The 23,949-nt window shown below is 40.6% G+C and overlaps 1 pseudogene; it reads right to left on the reverse strand.

The window, feature by feature from the left end:
• LOC122068687 lies at positions 1 to 22,078 on the reverse strand (annotated as a pseudogene).
• Positions 22,079 to 23,949: the final 1,871 nt, after the last annotated feature.

The following is a 23,949-nucleotide window of genomic DNA, read 5'->3' on the forward strand; positions in this document are numbered from 1 at the left end:
TGATGAATAAACGTTAAATAAATTAATCTCATTTGTGATTATTTGAAACAAGATTTACTAACCTCAACAAAATCTAAAAAAAATGGATATTGCAACAAGATTTGCTCATTAGTACCACCACATCAACAACACAAATCATATCAATTTATAGATGCACATGATCTACACAAGTCAGAAAGACAAATTTCTCAATGCCAGCTGCAGCTAAACTAAGCTATAATTTCTTTTGGTTCACAGCTTCCTTGAGTTTCCAACCTAGTGCGAATGCCAGAGGAGAGGAACTGCTTTCCCGATCTGTCTATGCCTATGTTCAATGTTACCAGCAAATTGATATGTATCATGGAATCCCTGCATGCAGACACAAATGTAGGCCCACACAATCACCTTTTATCTTTTAAAGAATCCAGCTCTTCTACAGAGTCGAAGAATCTCAGCATTTCACATGAGTATAAAAGTAAGAACTTATGGTGGAAATGACAACTAATTCACTTGAAAAACTTACTAGAGCGCGGGCACATTCACGAACTGTCACTATTCGGTCCTGCTCAGGGTGAAACACATCCCTACCTTACCCATAGGTTGTGGGTCAATGATGGAAGCCAGGAAGTTTCCTTCCCAATCTAACCTCCCAAACAATCCCTTCCATTGTTTATGTTTCTTGGCTGTGTCAGGTAGGCACCAAGGTATTAAATCTTCCAAATGTCCATTATATAGTCTAACCTGCATTTAAACAAAGAGATTCAGCAACTGCAATAGAAAAGCTCCATACCTTATATCATCAGGAAGGTCATGACAATCGGCAACAGGACACTTAGGAATTCTCTGACATTGTAAGAGATTCATCCTCCCTCAAATTCTCCATTGGAACCATGATACAGGTTCACTTTGCTACTTTTTTAAAAGAATATATAATAGTGTGAACAAGTAAACAAGATGAAATCTCAATCAGTATTCTTTGGCTTTAAAAAAATCCCATAAAGAGAAGACAGCTTACATTCATCACTTTTTTACATGCACCGTTATCAACAGGTGGGAGATCTCCGATCATATCTTTCACAGTTATAGCACGGAAAGGTGCTCCATTTGCTGTACTCCGAACTGCAGCATATTGTACATTTACTGATAATGAAATTTTCAGGTCTGGCCCTGCAAAGATATGCACTGGTTCAGGCCATCCAGGAAGCATCTCTTCAGAAGAGGCAGCCTAGATGAATGCTTGTTTCCGTGACTGATCAACAACACTATAAGCACCAGCGTCAAGAATGCCAATTTCACCTAAACAGAAATAAAATGTTTTGAAAGATGGGCAGTAAATTCTGTAGGACTCCCTGTTAACACAGTTTTGGATTTGAATGTTCTGCGTATATTGATATTCTGAATTACATAAAGAGAATATATATACAAGAGGTGTGCCCTAGGTATGCCCTAGCTGGCTGGCCACAATAGGCAACTACTAATATGGATACACAATATGAATCACATAAAATATAAAATCTTACCACAAGAGAGGTGAGCATATATTGAGTTACCCAATATGGGTAGACTCAATATTGCGTTAATACACCCCCTCAAAAGGGTCACATTCGCGGATCTTCAACTTGTCACGTAGGAACTGAAACTGTGCAGTCGGAAGAGCCTTAGTGAATATACCTGTGAGCTGGTCCTTTGTAGAAACAAATTGTATAGGGAGCTGACGAAGTGCCACCCGTTCCCGGACAAAGTGAAAATCGATCTCAACATGCTTCATGCGGGCATGAAAAATGGGATTGGCAGAGAGATAGGTAGCCCCAATGTTGTCACACCACAGCATAGGGGGACTAGGGAGAGAGAAACCGATTTCCTGGAATAAAGATTCCAACCAAATGAGTTCCGTGGAGGCATTTGCGACAGCCTTATATTCAGCCTCTGTGGATGAGCGTGCTACTATGCATTGCTTGCAACCAGTTCAGGATATGAGGTTAGGACCAAGGAAGATTGCATAGCCTCCAGTAAAGCGTCGGTCAATAGAGCTACTGGCTCAATCTGCATCACTAAATGCCTGAAGAGTAGGACGGGACGAGTGCTCAAGAAGCAGGCCATGAGTGCGAGTGACCTTGAGATAGCGAAGTATACACTTCACCATAGATCAGTGATCCTCTGTAGGAGCATGCATGAATTGACATACTTTGTTAACAGCAAAACTTACATCAGGACGAGTCGAGGTAATGTACTGAAGAGCCCCAACAATGGAACGATAGGTGGATGGATTAGACAATGGGGCACCCCCTTTGTCCGATGGCTTGAGTGAAGTAGCCATTGGCGTCTGAATAATTTTGCAATGAGCCATTCTAGACCTTTTAAGTAAATCATCCATATGCCGTGTCTGAGAGAGTAGAAGACCAGTCGATTGCTTGGTAGCCTCAATTCCAAGAAACAAATGCAGAGGACCGAGGTCCTTGATAGAGAACTCATTGGGCAGCTATTGAAGTAGATGAGTTACCTGAGAGGGGGCGTTGCTAGTCACAAGGAGGTCATCAACATAAATTAAAACATATATCTAAATGCCGTCGCAACGGAAAATAAACAGGGAGGGGTCAGTCTTAGAGCCGATAAAACCCAAATGAATGAGGAACTGTGTCAAGCGCTAAAACAAGGCACGAGGTGCCTGTTTGAGTCCATACAGCGACCGATGGAGTTTGCATACATGAGATGCTTAGCACGGTCTTCAAAACCAGGAGGTTGGACCATAAAAACATCCTCAGAGAGTACCCCATGGAGAAAAGCATTATGAACATCGAGTTGCCGAACCGGCCAGCCCTATGAAGGAGCAATGGCGAGGATGGACCGAATAATAGTGGGTTTCACCACTGGACTAAACGTCTCATTATAATCAACCCCCTCTTGTTAATGGAAGCCTTTGGCCACAAGGTGCACTTTGTAGCTTTCAAGGGTACCATCAGCCTTGTGTTTTATTTAGAATACCCATTTGTAACCAACTAGGTTCATTTTATCAGACCGTGGCACGAGACTCTAAGTCCTATTGTGAAGATTAAACTCATCTGACATCACAGCACGCCACTCAGGGATTTTATTGGCCTAGGAGAAGCAGGTCGGCTCGGTGGGAGGTGAGGGGATGGTGGTGAGGGTGCTGGGTCGGGGCCGTATGATCATTTTATGGACACATGCAGGGGGCGCTGGGATGGAGGTGAGGCCGAGTTCAGGATTCAACGGGGTAGGGGAGGGGTTGATGGAGGAGGACGGTTGGGTATATAGCTCTGTTAGGGGCCTGGTTAGGCGAGTGGGAGGAGATAAGAGAGGAGAGGCTAGTGGTAAAGGTGTTGGGGTGCTAGGGGGAGATCGAGCAACCATATTGGGCGATGAGGGAGTAGGGCCTGTAGGACCTGCGAGATGAGTGGGAGTATGAGGAAGCAAAGGAGGAAGTAACAAAATGGGTGCAGCAGCCCAATGAGCAGAGAGAGGAACCACGGTAGAGGGAGAGGGAGATGGAGATGATATAGGTATTGAGAACGGAAAGATGGTCTCGTCAAAGCAAACGTGCCTCGCAATATATAGACGATTAGAGGCAACATCAAGGCAGCGATACCCGGCATGGGAGTCGTTGTACCCAAGGAAAACGCAGGGGGTGGATAAAAAATCCAGCTTATGAGCATTATAGGGACGGAGGTAGGGAAAACAATGGCACCCAAACACGCGAAGAAATTTGTAATCAGGGGCCTTGTGAAAGATGTGTTGAAAGGGGGAAATGTGATTCGTGGTGAGAGAGAGCATCCGATTGATCAGGTACATAGCCATGTCAAAAGCATACTGCCAGTACTACCTGGGAATGGACCCATGAGCAAGCAGGGTGAGGCCAGTCTCAACTATATGACGATGGCGACGTTCAACCACACCCTGTTGCTCATGAGTATGGGGGCAAGCCTTGCGATGTGCAATACCAAAAGGAGCAAAGAAAGTAGGGAGGGTGCGGTACTCACCGTCCCATCAGTTTGTATTGATTTTAACTTACGAGAAAAGTGGCATTCAACCAAGGCTTGAAAGCGCTTAAAATTTTCAAAAACATTAGATTTACGAACCATGGGATAGAGCCAAATGTACTTAGAAAAGTCATCAACAAAAATTACAAAATACTTGTGACCTTCAGCGGAGGGGCATAGGGGAGGGTCCCCATACATCACTGTAAACTAGATCAAAAGGAAATAAACTAAGAGAAGAGGAGAGGCCTAATGATAATCGACTGGCCTTGCCAAGCTGGTAGGCGCTACATAGATGACTCAACCGTGTAGACTGACAAGGAAAATTATTGGTGCGGAGCATGAAATGGAGGAGATGCTCGTGAAGATGTCCAAGGCGATGATACCACCCATCAATGGACTTTCTTTCGGCAATACTGGAGAAAGACTTTTGGGAAGAGGGAGCCTTGAGCATGTAGAGACCATTACTGCTCGGCCGGAAAGAAGAGTCTTCCTATTGACCTGATCCTTGACAAGGAAATGAGAGGAATGAAATTCTAAGAAAACATTATTGTCCTAACAAAACTTTTGAACAGAGAGAAGAGGTTTAGAGATTGTAGGAACATGCAGAATATTATTAAGTCTGAAATGAAGAGAAGAGGAGGGAGAAGAGATAGAGGAGTGACCAATGTGAGTTATAGGAATACCCTTACCATTGCAAATATGGAGCTGATCATAACTAGTGTAGGGATCATAGTGAGAGAGTGATTGAAGGTCAGGGGTAACATGGTGTGAGGCACCTGTATCCGGGTACTAGGAGATGGCATTGGTGGGTGGGTAGGCTGGGGTTGGGAGGAGAGGTGGGTTGGGGTGGGTATAGTGGGCGGTTGGAGGCATCATGGGTGGGCACTGATAGTTTTGATAATAGGTATTGGGGTAGGGTTGGGGTTTGTAGAAGCAGGTGGAGGCGTTGTGGTTGGTGACAGATGGTGCAGAAGAGGCGCCCTTGGGTAGAACGGCCACGACCACGACCTGATCCGCCACGCCCCCCACGTCCCCTAGTAGATACCCAACCAGAAGAGGTAGTCGAGTCACCAGTGGAAGGGGGACCGTTGAGCGGTATTGGCAGTTGGAGCAGTGGGAGTTTCACCAGAGTCAGAGACAGTGCAAAAAGCCTTCATGCTTTCATGGTTGAGCAACAACCCATGTAGCTCATTACAAGAAGGAATGACCACACGAGTAAGCATAGAAGGGACAATCTCCTACAAGTCCTCAACAAGACCACGAAGAACATGAATGTTGAAATCCTCAGGGAGGAGAGGCTTACCAGCAATGGCAAGTTCATTAGTAACGGATTTAGCCTGCTGGAGATAGAGGATGTTGGTCTCATGCGTTTTCTGACGAAGGTTGTGCATACTGAGATTGAGAGACATAAGCCGAGTGGAGGATGTGGATCTATAGGTTTCATGAAGGGTCTTCCAGATGTCTTGACTCGTCTCCTTATCCAAAATAATAGGAACAATAGCCTCAAAGAGTGAGGCGACAAGCAGCCTAACAAGCTGGGAGTCCTGCTGTTGCCAGGTTAGTGCTGCCGCAGGGTCGGTGGGACAGGGGTTAGACCCATCAATGAAGCCAAATAGGCGCTGGCCACGGAGAAAGGGTATCAATTTTTTCTTCCAGAGAAGCAAGTTAGTGGGTGTGAGTTGATGGAGAGAAGGTGATGAGGAGAAGGGAAGGAGGGGGAGGGCGATGTGATGGAGGTTGTGGGAGTTATAGTGGTTTGAGCAGCCGCAGGGAGAGATGGGTTGAGATTGATGGCCATGGATGCCAGCTGGGGAGATGGGGTGCAGCAGCGTGGAGACCAGCAAGGGAGAGGATCGTTCTACTTGTTGGAGTAGAGAAGAGAAGAGAAAGAAAACCTATACTCTTAATACCATGTTAACACAGTTTTGGATTTGAATGTTCGGTGTATATTGATCTTCTGAATTACATAAAGAGAATATATATACAAGAGGTGTGCCCTAGTTGGCTGGCCACAATAGGCAACTACTAATATGGATACACAATATGAATCATATGAAATATAAAATCTTACCACAAGAGAGGTAAGCATATATTGAGTTACCCAATATGGGTAGACTCAATATTGCGTTAATACTCCCTTTTAGGCTTATCAGCAAAATGTAGCACATACCTGATAACCCATTTCAAGAAGTGATACTAAGGTTAATCGGAAAGTCTGTCCTTTATTGAATGAGACAAAGTTCCTCACATTCTCCGGGAGGAAGAACCTTGGCCTGAAGTAGTCGGAAAAGGACAAGAATGTCAGTATCATCTCACACTGGACTTTGCTCCAAGTGCTCTGATTGAATCTGTTCATTCCAGAAAACCCCTGCAAAGATACTAGGCCTTGATTAAAATGTAACAGTTCTATTAAATTCATAACTGGTGCTCAGACTACAAGATTAAGTGAAGGCTATACATACCTGACATGGAGGACCTCCACTAATGAGGCAAACTACTGATGTCCACATCACTTAACAGTTTAGTGAACTCAACAGTCTCGGAAGTTGGGATGCAGTCACCAGCATCTCCACATTTTTCCATTATGGCCCTGCATTACAGCCCAATTTCATGGCTGAATCAACAGATGAAAACTGAAATATGTGACCCCTAAAGATCAATGCGCATAAATTAGAGATAGAAATATAAACAATGATTTATTCCTCTTCCCAACGAAGGATGTAAACATGCAACTCATGAAGGAACAGACTAGAATTTGAAGCAAGCACACACCTTAGAATCACACTTCAATTACTATCAAATATTGTAGCTTCTGGATGGTTACAACAGAATGCTTCTCTAGCAAATGCTTCATATTCAATTGCCCACTTGGTTGTTGAGGCCCCTAAGAAGCATGATCAATCATTATGCACCAACAGCAAATTTAAGCCAATAAGTTCCAAGTAGAACAAAGATATTTGAAACAGGAGGTTACCAGATTGCTCTAGCCCCTCAGACAAGCCGCCACAGCCAGCAAAAATATCTAGTGGCCAAGCGACTTTTCTGAGATACATCTTTTGTTTGTGAAGGCTGTTGGATCACTTCTCTCTTCTTTGGACTGTCCTTTTCTCTCCCTAGGTTTAGAAGCATCAACCTTTGATGGTCTGACACTAGTTGGCAACTCCCACAATAATATTTACCATCATATTCGGAATTAGATGCCAATTTGAGGAGCACATGAATAGAAATATGTTTTGAAAAAGATACAATAGAGTTGTAACTTCAATATAGTTCAACTGTGGTAACTCTAACTCAAGTGTGAGTTGATACCCACTTTGGCAAATCCTTTGGGGCAAGGCAGTGCCAGATAAATACCTCCATGATGACTCCTTCATCAGATTCATATAAGCGTTCACAAAAGAATATACAATCAAGGACTACGAGGCCATGTCAAGGAGGCACATTAAACTTTCTTCTAACTTCACACATCCCTTCTATCGTCTCAACAGGCAAACTAAGCTTCTGTTCACTATAGTAGACCTGGTGCTAACCCATATAGAAAACAACAGAAGCATAATTAACATCTGATTAAAGGAAATTTAATTTGAACAATAAGCCTGAGTCCTGAATAGAGCACTTATACCAAGGATCCTTTAATAAATAAAACAAAAATCTTACTTCTCTAATGTTAGAACTGTAGGCTCTTTCTAGTGAGACTTCCTCAGGTCTGAAGAATCTCCTAATGTTTACACGGTTGATATTGGTTCAGCTTTTTCAGATGCCTCAGGGACATCAAGCTCACGCAGCTGGCACATAACATAAGCTTTTAACCCAACATTTTCTACCAGCCTTGAAAGTTCCATGGTCCCCTGTATTGCCTCCAAAGTGATTCGGACCTACATAAACAAAATCACGAGCTGTGTACTCAATCCCATCATATACAAATCCACTCTTGGAAGAATTCACTGCAAAGATTTCTTCTCCTTCTCACTTTCCTTTATTCTGCAAGAGTGGCAAACTCTGGTTCCAAGACCCATGGTGTCATAGGGAAGTCTGAAAAAAGCACCTCTATCAGGACAATACAAGCATTTACAATAGTATCAATGGGCAGTCCTTTCCTTTTTCTCTCCTCTACTTTTTCTCTGTCAACCTTGTCAGAGTTGATGTTATCCTTACTATGCCGATGGCCCCAAGTCAAGCACACATCTACAACCACAGATTGTTGAACATCCCCTAGTTCAAATTCCATACAGTCCTTAGTCAAGAAACCCCCCCCCCCTCTCATTAGCAATATTACCAACAACTGTCTGTGACCCCCTTTGCATTACCCTCCCATGGACCATAGCGTCTGACATTTCGAACATATACTCCACAAAATAGATATGCAACATTTCTATCTTCTAGAATAACAGCATCCACAACATCAATCACTTCATCACAATGAATAGTCCATCTATAAAGAGGCTCACCAAAGCATGTTGTTCCAACTGGCTCCCCATCCCATTTTGTTTGCTTGCTATTGGACCTGGATTTAATTTGTTTAAATGAAGGAGTTTCTGGAGCCATTTCTGTAACTGGTACATTCTCCCCATCTGCCTCTTCATTATCATCCTCTTCATTCTCCAATGGTTCTTCATCCTCTTCTACCTTTTTTGGCTCATTGTTATCCCCTTCTTTCAGGTCATCTGGGAAGTAATTTGAATAGTATTCCCCCCAGATCCTGTTAATCAGCTGTATAGTTGTTGCCTGCATTTCTTTCTTCTTTGACACAACAGGTTCCATTGCTGCTCCTGGATTCAGGTTTATCCGATGCTTCACTACAGCCTTCTTCCTTAATTCAGGTTTTGTGTGCTGCCTCTCCTCCATTTACTAGATAGACTATTTACAAAACCACAATTCCTGATAAGTTCACTGGGATAATCTGCAAACTGTTGCAAAATTATCTGTCCATGGACCACCACATATCTCTCCTCCATTGCAGGATTAGAAGAAATATAAGCTGGATGGTCCTTTTCAAACTCTGATACCGGAAATATAAAGCTGTGACACTTGGCTTTGCTCCTTCAACAATGTGACAATGCTGATTGCAATCCTTGCAGTTTTTAGAACAGGCTCATACCATGGACTATGGAGCATACTATTTTGAAGGCTTCCCAAGCCTATACCTGAAAATTTTGAAAGAAAATAAAATTATTATGTATCAACAGCAAACTACAAACCAAAATAGACTACTGAAAGCAGAAAGTAGAAGTACCTGCTGAATCCATTCAGATTGATATAAAAATTGATGATCCAAATCCAATCATCCAGTGCTTTATTGCACTCAAATAAATTGGAATTCCATCCACATTTTGTGCTCCTGAAGTACTTGAAGATGGTCGTCTTGGATCAGTGTTAAGAAAGAACCTCCCAGAGCCATAGATTGTCACATCAACTTTGTCACAGGGTTTCATTGGAAGGAGCTCCAAAGAAATAAGCCTGGAGTCCAAGTTGTAAAGTGACCAGTTGTGTAGCATGTATCTGGGAAGGTTATCAGCATCATACACAGAGACATCATTGCCCAAAGATAATATATTCATCTATCTCTTCAGCAGAGGTCTCGTAGTAGGCAGGTAGCGGATAGTCATTTGCTATTTTATTTTCATTGATCTTAATATAAAAATATATTTAACGCGGTGGCTGGACACTGCACTTTATTTGATTTGATTCCCAAAACTCCTCTTGCAACAACCTTGCGAACTTTGCATCCTCATCTTCCTCACCCACACCAGTGGAAGAAACAGACTCATCCAATTTCTCTGCTCCGTCTCTGATTTTTAAACTCCCACCTGATAGGGTATTTGAAGGCACGAAATCCCTTTTTTTTCTACTTCCATCCATTAGGGCAACAAGCACAGTTAAGTCAGAAATTTTTTTATCATATAGCTCAATCAATCCATTGGAGATGAATTCACCCTGTGATGTGAGATGACAAAATCCTTGATAGACATTCTACTGGGGAAGTTCTTGCTCATACTCAATGAATGGACAACACCAGCAAGCAATTCATTAAAACTCGAGTCAGGGTTACCTCCACAAGTCTTTGACAGTTTTTGGAAAACCTCAATGCTTGAGAGAGCCTTACAAAAGATATGCTCATAGAACTCCTTATAATTGCTGGCCGGTTTCACACATGCATAGATGAAAGACTAATTAGTGGATACCCTTCATTGTTCCCATAGATTGACCAGAACTCTATCCGCCCAAAACCTTTACATCTTACAGCTTTATCCTTCGGTGTCGCTGACCATCCCTCCCTTGACAAAATAGTACCAGAAATAAACATGTCAACAGCTTCAGTGTTATCAAAGGGCTGTAAATTTCCTTCTGCATCGTGTAGGATGAAATCTATGGGTCTTCTACATGGCCGAAGATCACGAGGACCAGTTGTCATGTGTACAGCCACAGCCTCATGTTCCATCAAGGTGTCTCTTTTAGTTTCAATGACAGAAGATTTCTCAGAAAAATAAGTAGTTTGCTCCTAGAAATTCAAACTAGCAGTAGATTGCTTTGGCATTTTGCAAGAACCTTTGAGACACATTTCGCTTCTTTTCTCAGGGGTCATTTTCAGCAGTTTATCACTATCCATTTTATGAACATCAGAAGAGGTATCCTTTGGTCTGCTGCCTCTGGCCTTTGTACTTCATTCCCAAACCCATAAACAAGTGTGTCAAACCAGTGAAAGGAAGATGCATATGGAATTAGTGTAAAACTCCTTAAGAAGCAAGGACAAAAGTAGGCCCAAAACAAAAGAAAACGATAGACATAAAATACAAAATTATGAACAAAGGAACACCTCTGATCAGAAGAAGTTGAGCATAAGGAAATAGAAGAGAGACATGCAAGCATAGTTTTTAAGGCGCTGCTAAGGCGTCGCCTTACCAGCGCCTTGGCACTGATGCAGTCTAGAGATGGTAAGGCAGTGCACCGCCTTATGTGAAGTGACGCCTTATGGGGGTTTTTTTTTTCTTCTTAAACACATTTTAAAATTACTTGATGAAGATTCCAAATATAGATTTTTTATTGGTAGATGTATGGTTTTGTTAACACTTGAGATATATGGGATCAGCTTTACTCCACCAAAAATAACCAAAACAAACAAAACAATAACACGATTCACAAACAGGGTTTGGATTTTGTCAAGGGCTTTAAGAAAGGACTTTGAGAAGGAATCAAGGAACAAGGAAGAACCATTGATCCAGGAGACCATTTTGCTCCGGCAGCAATGAGCTTGCTCCAGCAACAGTGAGCTTTATTCTTCTTTGACAGGAGTAGAAATATAGTGGATGACCTTAGGGCTTAGGCACTCATTTTGGCATTATAGAGATAAGTATAATAAATACTTGTATTTTTTATGTCTTCTTTCCTTTATATTTATAATTTGTTTCATAATTATGTATTTATATTATATGTTAATATGATTGATGATTAATGATTGATGAAGATGAACTTAGTTTATTCACTTTATTGATTTGTTTTCTTGATGAATATCTTACATTGGTAATAGGAACATTTATGAACATTTATTGATTAATATGTATTCATATTAATATGTTAATATGAACATTTAATATTTATTTAACATATGAGTAATAGGATTCAATTAGGATTTGAGCCAAATAGATTAGTTTTATAAAAAAATTACACAGGAACGCTTCAGTCGATAAGGCGACGCTTTATGCCCTCCTTATTGCTAAGGCGCTTCGAAAGACCCTCAAACGCCTCCATCGCCTTACCACCTTAAAAACTATGCATGCAAGAAAGAAAAGAACAAACTATACAACTTGAGACCTTACTATATATTCAACAGAAGATGCACATACAATCAGGTCAATACTGAACATGCAACCTCTCCTAACAGGGGGGAAAAAGTGAAAGGGAAAAAAAGGTACGAAACAAAATCAAGAACAAACGAATAGCATAGATAAACATAAATACAAAATTATGAACAAGGAACACCTCTGATTAAAAGAAGCTGAGCATAGGGAAATAGAAGAGAGATATGCAAGAAAGCAAAGAACAAACCACACAACTTGAGACCTTACTATATCTTCAACAGATGATGCACATACAGTCAGGTCGGTACTGAACATGCAACCTCTCCTAACAGGGGGGAAAAAGTGAAAGGGCAAAAAAAGGTACCAAACAAAATCGAGAACAACAAACGGATAGCATATAGACATAAATACAAAATTATGAACAAAGGAACACCTCTGATTAGAAGAAGCTGAGCATAGGGAAATAGAAGAGAGACATGCAAGAAAGAAAAGAACAAACCATAAAACTTGAGACCTTACTATATCTTCAACAGATGATGCACATACAATCAGGTTGGTACTGAACATGCAACCTCTCCTATTAGGGGGGAAAAAGTGGGGGAAAAAAAGGTACCAAACAAAATCAAGAACAACAAACAGATAGCTTAGATCCAAAAAAAGCTATTCAATACCAAAAAATGTTATATAACTATTTAATCCGTCAAAGATTGGGGGGAAAAAAGGAGCTGATGAAAATGGTGGCAGAGAAAACAAAGAGATAAAACTCCAAGGGAAAGAAAATATGCATGATTGCAAGAGTCATGCTAATAGCTCCAGCCGACCTCTCATTTCGCCTACTTGCATGGCTAACCAGTTAGATTGCCTCCCCAAGGAGTCCGATATGATCCCAACTATTGTGGGGATGATCCTGAGGATCACTCATTGCCAGCTCAGCGGATATTATCGCCAGCTCAGCAATCTTATCACCAGCTCAGCAATTTTATTGTATGAAAGCAATATGTCTAAGAGATCTACCCGAATACGAATCCGAACCTAACAAGGTAAAACTTACCTAATGGGACTCTTTCAAGAGGTTTCCTAACAAAAGTGAACTACTTGATAAAATGGGACTCTCTTTAATTGCCTCCCTTCATCCACTGCCTATAAATATCAAGATAAACACACAAATAATGGATTGATCATTTCATAATGAAACTCTCTTGAGTATCTGTTGTTGAAGAAACTTGGCTTAGGCAACGGAGAGTCCACCATCGAGTCGGCCCGCCCCTCCTTTGTCTGCTCTTTTATGTAGGTCTAGATGGAATACCAAGTCTTGCAAGGAAGATCACCCGATCAATTATTACCGCAATAGATTGGCACCATTCGTGGAAATGACATTAGAAAGCTACAACACTGACATCTCATGGAGCGAGGATGAACAAGCCATGGAACTAGCTACAATAGTAGTTGAAGAATTAACAATGGCCTATTCCTGAAGACATGAACAGGGTGGTCGGCATAATGATCACCCCATTTGTAGCAATGAGTCTGACCCAGTAGAATGGATAGGCAAAGGTGAGAATCGTGGTTCAAAACGAGATAATCATCCCACCAAAGGAGAAAGCAAGGAAGGGGCCAATCCATAGGCTGGACAGTGTTCACCATTATTGAAGCACCTAACCACCTTACACTGAATACTCGTATTCAATAAAAATATAAATGAATATAGAGCTCGAGCCGAGCAAGACTTGGATGAGATTTTTTTATAATTTTAAGTTTAAAGTATTAATAAGTTTAGAAGATCATCCATCATGAGCACGGAAAGTCCTCGAGACCAAAGGAAGGGCCGACCCCAATGGTCGACAAAAGAAGACCTCATCCGTGAGGAAAGAAAAATAGATCGAAAGGAAAAGAAAACCTCATTAATGAGGAAAGAAAGCCCGACCCCAATGGTCGGCAAAAGAAGACCCTTTCTATGAGGAAAGAAGGGCCAACCCGACCTGGTTGGCAAGAGAAGACCTCATTTGTGAGGAAAGAAAGACCGACACAAACCGGTCGGCAAAAGAAGACCTCATTCGTGAGGAAAGAAAGACTGACCTGAAGGTAAAAGAAAAACTCATCTATAAGCCGACCCCAATAATCAGAAAGAGAAGACCTCATATACGAGGAAACAAAGACTGACTGGAACTAATCGGTAAAAGAAGATTTCATCCACGAGGGAAGAACGAGCCAAACAACGGTCGACAACAGAAGACCACGTTTAAGAGGATAGAAAGGCCAAGCTGACCTGGTTGGTAAAAGAAGACCTCATCCACTAGGAAATAAGGGTCGCTTCAAGGCACCAAAGACCTTACGTTCTAAGGCATGAAAGACTAAGCCAATAGCTCGACACTAAAGACCTTACAATCTAAGGCACACAAGACAAAGCCTCAGCTCGGCATCAAAAACCTTACGTTTTAAGGCACAAAAGACTCATTCGGCAGCTTAACTCTAAGCACCTTATGTTATACGGTAAAACTGAGCCTCAGCTCGACACCAAAAATTTTACGACCTGAGGCACACAAGATCGAGCCTTATCTCAGCCCCAAAGACATTACATTTTAAGGTGCCCAAGACTGAGCCTCAGCTCGACACCAAAGACCTTACGATCCAAGGCAGACAAGAGCAAGACTCAGCTTAGCATTAAAGACCTTACTATCTATGGCTCATAAGATCGAACCATAGCTCGGCACCAAAGGCCTTACGTTCTAAGGTGGACAAAATTGAGCCTATGCTCAGCACCAAAGACCTTACGTTCTAAGTTGCATAAGGCCTAGCCTTATCTCGATAGCAATTATAGTTATCACGGCGCCAAGGCGGTGGAGGGTTGTCTAAGCGCTTAGGCGAGAAGGCGCACGCCTTGAGGCGAACAAGGCGACCAATTGTTATTTTTTATTTTTCCTATTTTCTAACATTATTTAGTAAGCTATATATACCTTGTATCATAAAAAATCAAGATTAAGTAACATCAAATCATTAAAAATCAACATTTAGCCATATTAAATCATAAAAAATTAACATTAAGTCATATTAAGTTATAAAAAATCAAAATTTAGAGAAATGCTCTGATTCTATAACAAGTTTGACTGGTCAAATGATATTATTTTTACATGAGACTTTTTGTATCAGTTATAATATAAAACCAGCTTTCCAACAAGTCTAAGATTACTTAAATCTAATTTGTAATGACAAAGTTATGCTCCGATCAAACTTATTTTTAAGTACGCGAATGCTGTTAAAATAGCCTGAATGAAAATAATTTTATAGCTATCAAAACAAAAAATTATTCTACCGGACTTTTGGTTTTTAGCAATGTTTTAACATGATAGAATTTATAAAATTTTCATAATTGAGAAAAACTCCAGCATTTAAAAGTTGAAAATCGCCCCTATAACCAAAATCCAGTTTTTCTTCTTGGAGGGGGGGTTGACTTTTTATCCTTTTGGAATTTGATTTTTAAACTATTTTTATTGGATTCAAATAGGGGATATTTGCTTATTTATGAATAATATCTTAAGTAAATAGCATTTACTTAAATGATATTTGGCATAAATAAGTGCCAAAACACAAGGCGGTATGCAGTGCAATAAGGCGATTGTCACCTAGGCGTCGCCTAGTCGACGCCTTGACAACTATGATAGCAATAGACCGACCTCCCACGCCATCCCTTGGCTGAGCTAACCTCCCAGGTCATCTTTTGGTCAAGCCGACTATCCAGGTCATCTTTAGGAAAACTGACCCCTTGGATCATCCCTTGGCCAAGCCGACCATCCATATCATCCCTAGGAAAAAATCAACCCCACAGTTCATTGTAGGGCCAAGCCAACCACTCAGATCACCTATTTAAATGGCTAACCAGTCAGATTGCCTCCCAAGGAATCTGATATGATCCTGACAATTATGGGAACAATCACGAGGATCACTCGCTGCCAGCTCAGTAAATTCGCCAACTCAATAAATCTTATCACCTGGAGCTTATGAAAGCAATCTCTTTAAGAGATTTTCTCGAATATGAATCCGAACAAAATAAAATAACACTTACCTAATGGGATTTTTTAAGAGATTTCCTAGTAGGAGTAAACTTTCCAAAATGGGACTCTCCTAAACCGCCTCTCTTCATCTACTGCCTATAAATATCAAGATGAAACTCATAAAAAGGGGATCGATCACTTCATAATTAAAGTATCTTGAGTATCGGTTATTGAGAAAATCTGACTTAGGCATCAGGGAGTCCCCCGTCGTGTCAGCCTGGTTCTCCTTTGTTTGCTCTTCTATATAGATCTAGCATGGAATACCAAGTTTGCAAAGAAGATCTCCCAGTTAGTTTCTACCGGATGAGGTTGGTGCCATCCGTGGAAATGACATTAGTAACCTACAAAATTGACATCTCATGGACTGAGGATGAACAAGCCAAGGAACTAGTCACAAAGATAGTCGAAGAATCAACCATGACCTATTCCAGAAGATCTAAATAGGATGGTTGACGTGATGATCACCCCATTCATAATAATGAGTCTAAGCCCAGCAGAATGGATGGGCAAAGGTGAGAATCACAACCCAAAATGGGATAATCATCCCACCCAAGGAGAAAGCAAAGAAGGAACCGACTTATAAGCCCGACGGTATTCACCATCATTAGAGAACCTAGCCACCTCACCCCGAATACTCGTACACAACAAAAGGATAAATGAATATAGAGTTTGAGCCGAGTAATACTTAGATGAGATTTTTGTAGAATTTCAAGTTCAAAGTATTAATAAGGCTAGAAGTCCATCCATGATGAGCACGAAAAGACCTTGAGACCAAAGGAAGGGCAGACCCCAATGGTCGGCAAGGGGTTGGCAAGAGAAGTCCTCATCTGTGAGGAAAAAAAAGTTGACACAAAATGGTCAGTAAAAGTAGACCCCATCCACAAGGAAAGGACGAACTGACCCTAACCGTCGACAAGAGAAGCCTCGTCCGTGAGGGAAGAAAGACGGACCAGAACTGGTCTATGAAAAAAGACCTTATCAATGAAAGAAAGACCGACCAGAAATAGTCGGTGAAAAAAGAAGACCTGATCCGAGAGGAAAGGACGTGCTGATCCCAATAGTCGATAAGAGAAGCCTCGTCCTTGAGGAAAGAAAGACCAACCTAAACTGATCAGAAAAGAAGACCTCATCCGTGAGGAAAGAAAGACCAACAATAAAAAATTTCATTTGTGAGCAAAGAAATGCCAACCTCGATGGTCGGAAAAAGAAGACCTAATCCATGGGGAAAGACATACCGACCCAAACTGGTTAATTAAAGAAGACCTCTTCGTGAGGAAAGAAAGGCCAACCCCAATGGTTGGCAAAAGAAGACCTTATCCTTGAGGAAAGAATGACTAACCTGAATTGGTCGGTAAAAGAAGACCCCATTCATGAGGAAAGGAAGGGCAACCCCAATGGTCTATAAAAGAAGACCTCTTTTATGAGGAAAAAAAGACTGACCCCAACTGGTAGGTAAAAGAAAATCCCATCTACGATGAAAGGATAAGCCAAACCCAATGGTCAACAAGAGAAGCCCCATCTTTGAGGAAAGAAGGGCCAACCTGATCTTGTCACCAAGAGAAGACCCCATCTGTAAGGAAATAAAGACAGACCCGAACTGGCCGATAAAGGAAGATCTCATCTGTGAGGAAAGAAAAACCGACTTGAATTGGTCGATAAAAGATCTCATTCGTGAGGAAAGAAGTTCCGACTAGACCTAGTCGACAAAAGAAACCCTCCTATATGAGAAAAGAAGGGCTGACCTGACCTGGTCGATAAGAGATGACCCCATCCATAAGGAAATAAACGCCGACTCAAACTGGTCGGTAAAAGAAGATCTCATCTATAAGAAAAGGATGAACCGACCATAATAGTCAGTAAGAGAAAGAGGAAAGAAGGGCTGACCCAACCTGGTTGGCAAAAGATGACCCCATCTATAAAGAAATAAAGACCAAACTGAATTAGTCCTTAAAGAAGATCTCATATGTGAGGAAAGCATGTTCCACCCCTAATTGTCGAAAAAAGAAGCCCATGTTCGTGAGGAATAAAAGACCGACCCGAATATGTCAGTATAAGATCTCATTCGTGAGACAAGAAGGGCCAACCTGACTTGGTCTGTAAGAGAAGATCTCATTGTTGAGGAAAGAAATACAGACCCGAACTGCTTAGTAAAAGAAGACCACATTCATGAGGAAAGAAAGATTGACCTGAACTAGTCGGTAAAAGATCTCATCTGGGAGGAAAGGACGAGTCGACACCAATTGTCAGAAAGAGACCCCTCATCTGTGAGATCTTTATCATATCTAATCAGTTGGGCACAAAGACCTTACGTTCTAAAGCTTATAAGACTGAGCCTTAGCTCGGCACTAAAGACCTTACATTGTAAGGAGCACAAGACCAAAGCTCAGCTCAGCACCAAAACCTTACGTTTTAAGATGTGCAAGATTGAGCCTCAGCTCGACACAAAGACCTTACGTTTTAAGGCGTACAAGAACGAGCCTCATCTTAGCACTAAATACCATACGTTCTAAGGCACGCAAGATCGAGCCTCAGCTCGACACCAAAGACCTTATATTCTAAGGTGCGGAAGACTGAGCCTCATCTCAGCGCAATGACCTTGTTGATTCCTAATTTCTGTAACTCAATCTTGATAAATTCGATTATTTTACTACCAATAAAGGTTAAGGAAACCCAAGAAAAATTATAGGGAACAAAAACTAAATAATTTAGTTCCAATTATAGCCTGCAAAAGGTAGAGTGGAAATACTTTAATTATAGAAAAAGATACTTCTTCTTTACCAAAAATCCATAAGAGCTATAAGTTTTCCTGGTTTCAATGTCCATAGAGAAAACCCCACTTAGCTACATTCAGTACCTTCAAGATCTTCTCGATCTTCTCTCTAATTATGGATGAAACATGTTTAGGATTTTCAATTTGGTGTGAGTTGGTTCTGTTGAAGAGCTTATTCCTCATTGCATTTATCGGAGAAAATCTATTGGCCAATTTATCTCCTCCAGTGTTCTCTATTAACTAGAAGAGATCACCAAATTACTCCAACAAACGCCAAAACAAAATGCGAGTATGTTTCTAAAGGAGACAAGAAATAGGAGAAACAAAAAATGTAAATAAATTCCCCACATGAAGTTAGATGATTCTACCAGATGGGAAGCGTCATCTTGAACTTAAAAATGAGAGACTAATGTGAAAAAAATATTATTTGCACCTTTATAGTCTTCATAATCAAGAACGAAAATCTTTATTCTCATTCTTGGTGGTGGCGGTGAATCATCAAGAGAAGAAGGGTGGTGTGTGATTTTTAACATAAAACTATAGTTTTTCTATCAAATTAATCATGTACTCATTAAAGAGCAAGAGTGGAATTCCAAAAGGGACAATGTTTATTGAGTACCCATTGTCGACCAAGCTTCTCATAAATATCCGAACCCGCCTAACTAGAAGGGCATCAATTTTATTACCGGAAAAAGGAAAAAAGAGTGAATTAAATAAAACAGCTCCTCAACTATTTTTCAGAATTTTTGTTCCATTTTATTTTATTTCAATGAAAATATGGTTCGAAAATCAAACCAAACAATTTTTGAAATAAAAATCATACCTTTTGCTTGAAAGGCATACACTTTTACACATATTCACTATTCACTCACTATAGACAAAGCAGTCTGTCACATCAATGATATACACAATATCGTAAACCATAAAACAAATGAAGAAACTGAGGAATTGGTAGGGGTGAGTCTACCCACTATTCATTCACCTTAAGATTGTAGACGGCCCCTTTAGTGCAAACCATGTTCCTACAAATCAGGCTATAAGATAAAACAATCCTGCAGGTCCCTCCAGTAGTTGTTGATCTCTTCTACTTGGACACGTCGGGACACTTAAGAGTTGTGCTAAATTGGACAACAAAACAATGTATTAAAAAAAAAAAGGAGCTAAAAGAAAACACAAAGAGATTGCTTACAAAACCGTTGAGAAATGGACTAACTTTCTATATATATATATATAAGAGAAAACAGCACCAAGTATTGTCTCCAAAAGACATGCCCAAACAGCATGTCTTTTCTACAATGCCTGTCTGATGGTCAATCAAACATGTCATTCAATATTCAAAACAATTGGTCATTTAGGTGTTTATTTGGAAATAATATAATCCTCTAATAAAAGTTTTACAAAAAATAAAAGAATATTTCGAATCATAAATTTTTAATCAATTTAATATTTCAACAGCTTCGCTATTAAGTTGAAGGTTGAGTTTGTCGTTGTTGTTGTTTAATATTCCAACAGCTTCAAGGGATCCATGACAACTACAAATCAGACCCAAGTATGCATGTCACCATAGACTTCAACCATTTCGAGAGGCATTGCTGGAGAGAATGCCAAGGTGGATATCTAATTGGCATATGACATGTCCATAGATTGGGGAATGGGGAAATTATCTACAAGAAAAAAATAAGGGTCAGAGGCAGGATAAGCAGATTTTTGTGTCTCTCAACATCAGGATGTGTCATGTGTGAATAAGTTTTTCCCCTTACTACAGTAGTCGATATATGCCAATTGGGCTATTAGTGAATTTTTTTTCATTTGATGGGCCACTTGTGGATTTGAACAGGTTTAGAGGCAGGCAAAGCAGACACAAAACATAAGGAGGCGGTTCAGCCCATGAGACCAACAGGAACAGGATTGCTACATATCATTCAGTAAACATGGGTTAGTGGGCTTGCTCCATATCATTCAGTAAAAATGGGATAGTGGGCCAGATCTGATATAAGCCGATTCACCCTTGTATTAATTGGGCTATGTTCCATATCAATCAATAAAAATGGGCCAATGGGCCACATCTGATAATAGCCTGTGTAATAATTGGGCTATGTTCTCAACTGAAGAGTTGGGATGACTATGCGAATGAGGAAACACATTTGATAATGAAGTACAGGATGGAGTGGAAATTTGATATCTTCTATCTCAGACCACCAATATGGTAAGATTTGTCTGTTCAGACTTGAACCTACCAGATTTTCGCCTAAAAAAATCCTCTCTTGAAAAGGACATAAATGTTTATCTTATTGTTCTAAGACATAGACAATCCTAAAAACAAATTACCAAAAACAAACCTTTCGTTATAAGCCTGCTCCTTCTGTGATGGTCCTTGTTGGGCCACAGTAGCAGCAAATCTAATTGCTGCAAGACATCCATTAGAGCTTTATATTATAATAACCTACAATAAAAAGTATTAGATGCACATATCAGAAGCAAGGAAAACAAGGCCCAGTTCCAGCATTACATTGATTTCTTGATTGGTGCCTACTGTTTGGATTAGAAGTCCTATTGTCCATATTAGACTATGAGGAGTCTCCTAATGCTTTCCCACACCTGGTTGTTCCCTCATAGAGTAATATCATAAAACAAGATGTTCGTGATAAAGAAAGAAGGAGATATATCAGTTCTGAAAATGTGCAGCATATAAATCATCAGCTAGACTTGCTACTTACTAGTACACCTTGACGCTAGTATTTTGACAGATTTTCCTGCGAAGCAGAGGTAAAGGCTATATACACTTGCCCCTCTCAGACCTTGCAGTACTGGGAGCCTTGTGCACTGGGTTGCTCTTGCAATCATTTTCTATTTCTTTGTTGTAAGCAAGGGTCCTCCACATCGAAGTTCTTCCTATACTTTTTTTTTTTTGGGGGGGGGGGAGCAGGCGTGGAATAATTACCGTACTACATATTAAAAAACCAGTATAAACAAAGTAACTTCGTTTTTGGAAAAGAAATCTGTTATATAAGTCTTACCTTCTTGTTAGTTGTTACCCAAGTTATGTTCCTGTACAATTGGAGAAAAACTATCAATAAAATTTATGAAACATAGAACTTGGTTTTTGTAAATCAAAATAGTGAATGAAACTTATCTTGAGCCGTAGGCTGAGTGCTAGAAATAAAACTACAGTGAAGTAGAATAGATACTTTAGGCAGCAAATGATTACCACCCACACACCCTGATAATTTTTCCTGCTTTCTCCAGCAGCAAGTTTGGCCTTTTTCTAGTATTATTCTCTTTTAACAACCAAATCCAAAGCCCACTACAAAGCGGGGAAAAAAAACTTGTCAATTAGATGATCCATAACATTTCAATTTTCAATATATGTTTTTAATTTCCAACTTATTAATAATCTACATAGCTTTCACGATACAAGCTGAGACAATGGAAGCTTCAAATTCAGAAAGTACCTTATAGTCATCTCATCTATAGGAATATATAAATATATTCTCCAAAGCGCCCTATCCTATGACCCCTACCCTCCTACTACCACCCTACCACTACTCCCTGCCCTCTACCCCTATCTTAACCCCTACCCCTACCATACCTCTATTCTAACCCCTATACTATCCTTCCCCTACCTTACCCTACCACATCCCTTACCCTCTACCCTATCCCAACTATGGTTCAAAATCTCAGGTTTCAACCAAATTGTCGAAACCAAAATTTAGGTCAAATTTTCCAAAACCATATCAAAACCATGTATTGTTTATAGGCTTGACCAAAAATTTTAGGACAGAATTTTTTAGATTAGGGCCAAAATGTCTGAACTTTCCCAAATAGATGGTTTTACATTGGGTTGGGTCTAAATCGCCAAAATTTCTTATATTTCAATTGAAATTTTTAATATTTAGAACTATGATCCCAACCCACCCTCTATCCTACCCCTACCATACCTCTACCCCAATCCTTCCCCTAGCCAAACCCCTTCACCTAACACTACTCCCTCTAGCCTCTATATACCCTACCCTACCCCCGCCCTATTTAAATATTATATGGTTCCTCTGTGATCTATTCCCATTAAAGAGATGGGAAGACCTATTTGACAACCATATTTTAATTAAAACGTTAGTATGGTAGGTTTTAAGTCTACTATATTGATATTGATATAAACCAATACAATTCAAGGAAAAATAAAATCCATATCGTTTCAGTATGTATTTTACTATATCAGTATTGATGAGGGTAAAAATGCCACCCACCAATCTGGTAACAACATATAGCCTGACACAGGGGAAGTGAGCGACCTCCCAAGTCATCCCTGCGTCAAGCCAACCATTTAGGTTTCCTCGAGAAGGCCGACCTCCCTGGCCAAGCTGACCATCCAGGTCATCCCTGGGAAAATTGACCCCTCAAGTCATCGCTTGGCCGAGCCAACCTCTTAAATCACCTATTTGGATGGCCAACTTGTCAAATCGCCTCTCCAAGGAATCCAATATGATCCAAGCGATTGTGGGGACAATCCCGAGGACCACTTGCTGCCAGCTTAAAAGATCTTATCTCTAGCTTAGCAAATCTTATCACTTTGGAGCTCACGAAAGCAATCTCTTTAAGAGATTTACTCAGATACGAATCCGCACTGATTAATGGGACATTTCTAAGAGATTTCCAACTAAGAGTGAACTTGCCAAAATGGGACTCTCCTCAAATGCCTCTCTTCATTCACTGCTTATAAATATCAAGACAAACCCTCAAAAAGGGGATCGATCACTTCATAGTGAAATTATCTTGAGTTTCGGTTATTGAAGAAATCTAGCTTAGGCATCGAAGAGACCCCTGTCATGTCATCGCGGTTCTCCTTTATTTGATCTCTTTGTAAGTCCAGCGTGGAATACCAAATCTGCAAGGAAGATCACCCAGTTAATTTTTACCGCATCAGATTGGCACCGTCTATGGAAATAACATTAGAAAGCTACAAAACTGACATCTCATGAAGCGACGATAAAAAGCCACGGAACTAGTCGCAACAATAGTCGAAGAATCAACCATAGCCTATTCCAGAAGTCCTAAACAGGCTGATCAGCATGATGATCACCCCATTTATAATAATGAGTCCAAAGCCAGCAGAATGAATGGACAAAGATGAGAATCACATTCCAAAATGGGATAATCATCCCACCAAAGGAGAAACCAAGGAAGGAACATACCTATATGATCGACGGTGTTCACCATCATCAGAGCACCTAGGCACCTCACCCCGAATACTTGTATTCGATGAAATGATATGTGATGACCCAAGAATACGGCAAGTACCAAACCCACCTGGGAGATCGGTGAGGTGTCTCCATAAAAAATGCGACAAGTACCAGGGGGTTTGA

This window comes from Macadamia integrifolia, unplaced genomic scaffold (genome assembly GCF_013358625.1).
Source record: "Macadamia integrifolia cultivar HAES 741 unplaced genomic scaffold, SCU_Mint_v3 scaffold451, whole genome shotgun sequence".
Taxonomy (NCBI): Eukaryota; Viridiplantae; Streptophyta; class Magnoliopsida; order Proteales; family Proteaceae; genus Macadamia; species Macadamia integrifolia.